The sequence below is a fragment of the Octodon degus genome, unplaced genomic scaffold (assembly GCF_000260255.1).
Source record: "Octodon degus isolate 3935 unplaced genomic scaffold, OctDeg1.0 scaffold00228, whole genome shotgun sequence".
In the NCBI taxonomy this organism is placed as follows: Eukaryota; Metazoa; Chordata; class Mammalia; order Rodentia; family Octodontidae; genus Octodon; species Octodon degus.
Genome location: NW_004524804.1, coordinates 1,835,899 through 1,841,214, shown reverse-complemented (window position 1 = coordinate 1,841,214; position 5,316 = coordinate 1,835,899).

The following is a 5,316-nucleotide window of genomic DNA, read 5'->3' as shown; positions in this document are numbered from 1 at the left end:
CCTATCTTTTGGAGATAAGGGTGTGTTAAGGTCTCCTGTTAAAATTGTGGTATTGGATATTAGATTTTTCATGTCCATTAAGATTTGCTTTATATAGTTTGGTGCTCCCATATTTGGTGCATACATGTTTATGAGTGTTACCTCTTCCTCTTGAATTTTTCCCCTAACCAGTATATAGTGGCCTTCTTTATTTTGCTTGATCATTCTTGATTTGAAGTTGAGACTGTGTGAGAATAGGATTGCTACCCCAGCTTTTTTTCTGAGGTGCTGGGGCACATAGTATTATTTTCCATCCTTAGACTTTTAGCTTATGTATGTCTTTATGAGTTAAATGTGTTTCTTGTATACAGCATATTATTGGATTTTGTTTTCTAATCCACTATGTCAGTCTATTTCTCTTAATTGGTGCATTGACTCAATTTATATTGATGGTTATAATTGACATGTATTGACTCATGATTGACATGTTATTTACCTGTTGTTGCTTACTCCTTTTTCTCCTGTGCTTAATTGTTTGCCCTATTTAGTTGGTTGCATCTGATCTCATTCATGGAGTTCTGATCATTTTAGTCCTTCTCCAGAAAATTTTTCAGGAGCCTGTGCAGAGTTGGCTTTGTCATTATGAAATTCTTTAGTTTTTCTTTGTCATGGAAGTATTTTACTTCTCTATCAAACTTGAAAGAGAGTTTTGCAAGGTATAGTAGTCTGGGCTGGAATTCACTTTCATAGAGGACTTGAAGTACTCTGTTCCATGCTCTTCTTGCCTTCATGGTTTGTGAAGAGAAGTCAGCCATAATTCTGATGGGTTTTCCTTTGAATGTGATCTGCTTCTTTTCTCTAGCGGCTTTCAGTATATTATTCTTGTGCTGAATTTCTGGGATCTTGACTATTACATTTCTCGGTGTGTTTTTAATTGGGTTGACATTACTTGGTATTCTGTATGCTTCGGTTACCTGAATGTCAGATTGTTTCCCATATTTGGGAAGTTTTTTGCTATTACTTCTGCCCATATTTTTTTAATGTCATTTGTATTGGCTCCTTCTTTCTCAGTGATACTTATTAGTCTTACATTGTTCATCTTTGCATCATCTTCCAAGTGATGGATTATTTTTTCCTGCATCCTAGTTGTTTTTAAGAGATCTTTTCTTACCTTTTCACTAGCTGCACCAGCATCTTGAAGATCTAAAACTCTGTCTTCACTTTCACTTAAACAGTTTTGCAAGCTGTGATTGAGATTTTAAATTCTTCTGTATCTCTTTGACTCTGCTTCATGTGATCTATTTCTGTCCTGCATTGCTCATTCAAGGAATCCCCATCGTTCTTCTAATCTCCTCTACTTTTTTATTAATGTCTTCTTTAGAAGCTGTTATTAATTCTTTTACTGCAGTGTTTTCTTCAGATTGGGTTTCCTCCCTATGCTTCTGTAGTTGATTCTTTACTTCAGATGCTATGAGTTCAGAGAATTCTTTTTTTTATTTCAGAAAATAATTTCACTCTGAGTTCCTCTATAACTTTCAGCTGTTGCTTATTTACTATTGATGCTATTAATTCATACATTTGAGCTGAGCTAGTAGAAAAGAATTCAGCTCTGAGTTCCTCTATAACTTTCTGCTGTTGCTTATTTACTTTTGAAGCTATTAATTCATACATTTCAGCTGAGCTAGTGTCTTCTGCCCTTGTTCGGTGTGGGCACTGGGTTTCCTCCATATGTTTCTGCATTTGATTCTTTTCTGCAGATGCTCTTAATTCAGGGATTTCTTTTTCATTTCCAATCTGAGTTCCTCTATACCTTTCTGTAGTTGTTTCTTTATTTCAGAAGCTGTTGAATTCATTGATTTCAGCTGTGTGATTCCCAATTTGTTCTGTGTTTAGTGTCCTCTGCACTTGTTATGGGTGGTCTTGGGCTCTGAGATTGCATTTTGCTTCTTCTAGTTGTCATGTTGTGTAGCATTATCTTCTGACCTTTGTTGTAGAGCTTTGGTACAGTTATAACCTTAGCACCTACTGAAATTCAGGTGCAGATCTACAAAGTTTGGACTTATCCTGCTGTGCCTAGCTTGGGACTGGCTGCTGTGCTCAGCTCCTTCCTGCTGCTGCCCTTGGGATTAATCCTCTTGTGCCCTTCTGGCAAGATGTTTCCTCCTGGACTAGCTGGGTGGCTTTGTCCCCTACTCTCTTTGCAGAGATTGCAGGTGCAGGGTTTCACCCCAAGCCTGTAGTCCAGGCTGGAGTTTAGTCTGGAGGGGACAGGGTGGAGTAGTGGGGAGCGGAAGCTGTCCCACACACTCACCAGGCCTGGCTAGGGCTGGATCTGGGGGTCCCCAGAACATGGCAGAAATTTCACTTGGTGCATGGGGTGGGGGGTGCTGCAGAGTGGTGGGGGTGTCCTAAGGGGGTGGAAGAGGGTCTCACCCATGGTGCACCTGGGCTTGCACCAGCAGGTCCTGCCAGCACAGGGTAGCAGGAAGCGCTCCCACACATTCACCGGGCCTGGGCTAGGACTGGTTCTGGGGGTCCCCAGAACACAGCAGAAATTCTCACTGGGCAGGCCGGGTGGGGTGGGTGCTACAGAGAACAGGAATTCCAAGGGGGTGGAAGAGGGTCTCACCCAAGCTGCACCTGGGCTGGGACTGGCAGGTCCCGTTGGCGCAGGGTAGCAGGAAGCTCTCCCACACACTCACCGGGGCCTGGAGTAGGACTGACATAATTTAAATTTAAATAAATTCTTTAGGAGAGGATGGGAGGGAAATAAATAAATAAATAATTTAGTATATTGAAAGTACTGACACATTATTTGCTATTAATGTATTTTTAAAATAATTTCATTAAGAAACAAATAGCAATGAGACAGTTTCAAAATCAATTACTAGCACAGTTTCAATAATTAATTCATTGCATATTGTTCTTAGTGGTTATTCATTGTACAAGGTGCAGACATGGTATCTTGTCCACATACACTATTCGAACAAATCTCTTTATTCATTGAATTAAGAGACTATAGCTGTATATCTATCTTAACTATTTTGAACATATAGATACAAAGTGGTTGTTTGTTTGTATCCCCTTTTTTGTTTAGTTTTGTCAGAGATGGGTATTCCATTGTCATTTAAATGTTGTAGGTGTGTGAACTCAGCAAAATATTCCAATATGATCCTGTAGTCGATAATAGTAGTGGGTTTTCTGTAAAACTGGCAGTGTCAGAAGTTGTTGACTTGAGCCTTTTATAGCTCAGCATATTAATATGGCTTTACTTTTTGTACCTCGTTTTTATACTTTTCTGCTGAATGGTTAAAATCAAGATAAACAAGACCTATGTAACAAGAAATGTAACTTTTGAATCTGACAAGATCAGTCAAATCTCCTCAGGGTTTACCTTGAAACCCTGTACCACAGTTTGCAGATCCTTTGTCAATGTCAGTCATGTGGATGAGTCACGACCATTGTTGGACCAACTTGTTCTCTGTGAAAGCCTGAGATAATGTGTTCTATGTGACTCTCCTTAGGCACGCTCTACATCATTGTTCATTTTCCTCTGTGGCCCCATAATCTCCTTGATTAGAAAATTTGGGACACAATTGAGTCACATGATGTTACGTTATATTGTCTCCTATGTCCTGAGTCTTCACTGACCTTGAAAGGCTAGGGCCAAAATCTTGGTTGTCTTTGAAGCCTTCTTTTTCTCTAACTTTCAGTCTGCAGACTGAGGTTGTTAACTCTCCAGAAGAAAAGCTTATTATTATTATCCTGCAACATAGGCTTAACCTTACTGTCTGTCTAAATATCAAACATCTTAGGCATAACATGGTACAGGTATTTCCCATCAAGTATTGATAGTTAAACTTTAAGTCCCTACAGAATATGAAGAAAAAATGTTAAATATTTTTAAAACTGGGAATAAACAGTTACATATTTTACACAGAAATTTAGAAATTTAACCATATACAGCATTGTAGCAGGACAGGATTCTCACGCTGACTAACTATATATGCTTAGACCAGTGAACTAAGCAACTGCACTGAGGCTAGCAATGTGTAATAGAAGGGTCACGCTTGGAATGCCTGCCATTCTGCTCTTCTAAATATGTGCTGCTTGTCATGACATACCAATTACTGCCATACTGTCTTTCAAGTAAATGTTGTTTTTTTTTTTTTTAAGGGTAATAAATGAAAACAAGAGACAAAAAAAAAGTCACAGGACTTTCCTGCTATTAACATGCTGAGAAAAACATTTGGAGTTCTTGGTTCCATCTTAGTATTTCTTTCCTATTTACGCAGTCTGTACTTTGACACGGATACCTTTTTCCTCTTTTCTGAGCACTTTTTTGTGCATTTGGCAGGAGTCTCGCTATGCAGCGCGGACTCACAGTGAGCCTCCTGCTTTCAGCCTCCTCAGTGCTGGGGTTACAGGCATGCACCACGGCGCCCGGTCTCCTGAGCACTTCTTGAAATAATTGAAGACGGAGATGGTGACCGGCTTCCAAATCTAATTTTTTTAATTTATTCTTCATTGAAAAAGTGCAGTATTAAAAAAAAAAGAAAAGTGCATCATTAAATCATGAGTTTTCTTTATATATGAGAGAAATGTGTTTAATGTAAAGCTAGTTAATATCCTTAAGCTTTTCCTCTTTGCTCTGCGATGTTTTCACGTTTTTCTACGTGTCACCGCTGCACAGCACACCGCAGCTCCTTTCCTTTTAATAGTGGAGTACTACGTTCATTTCTTTAATGAGAAAACATTGATTTTACATTTACCTACATGAGTATCAGTTGTAAACAAGCCCAGCAGAAGGGACTATTGAGTACCCAAATGTGTAAGAACACAAGACAAAAAGAACCAGCGGTGACTGTCCATTTCTAAAACATAGCACCTCTCGTTCTTTAAGATACACACGCAGCTGCCATGCGTGACAAGCAAGAAGACAAGGTAGAAGGGCAGCGAAAATGTTTATGTCGCTAGTGACCTAGTCTGGATAAGATAATTTGGACTTCTAAGAGAATAAATAGTAAAATGTGTAGCTGAAAAGTTAATATAGAAAATAATCAAATGCTTTTTAAAAACTGAACTTAGTATTGAATAAGATAAGAAATTTCACAAAAAGAAAAAGTGGGCCGGGGAGAAGGCTCAGTAGGGTAAGCGCTTCTCTGGCAAGGGCAAGGGCCTGAGTTAAATGCCTGGTTCCACCAAAAAAAAAAAAAAAAAAAAAAAAAAAAAAAAAATAAAAGAAATAATAATATGACAGAAAGGAGTTAGCAATATAGGCAACATAATGCAAAATATAATGTTACATTCCTTGTACTTGAACGAGATGCAGTGTGT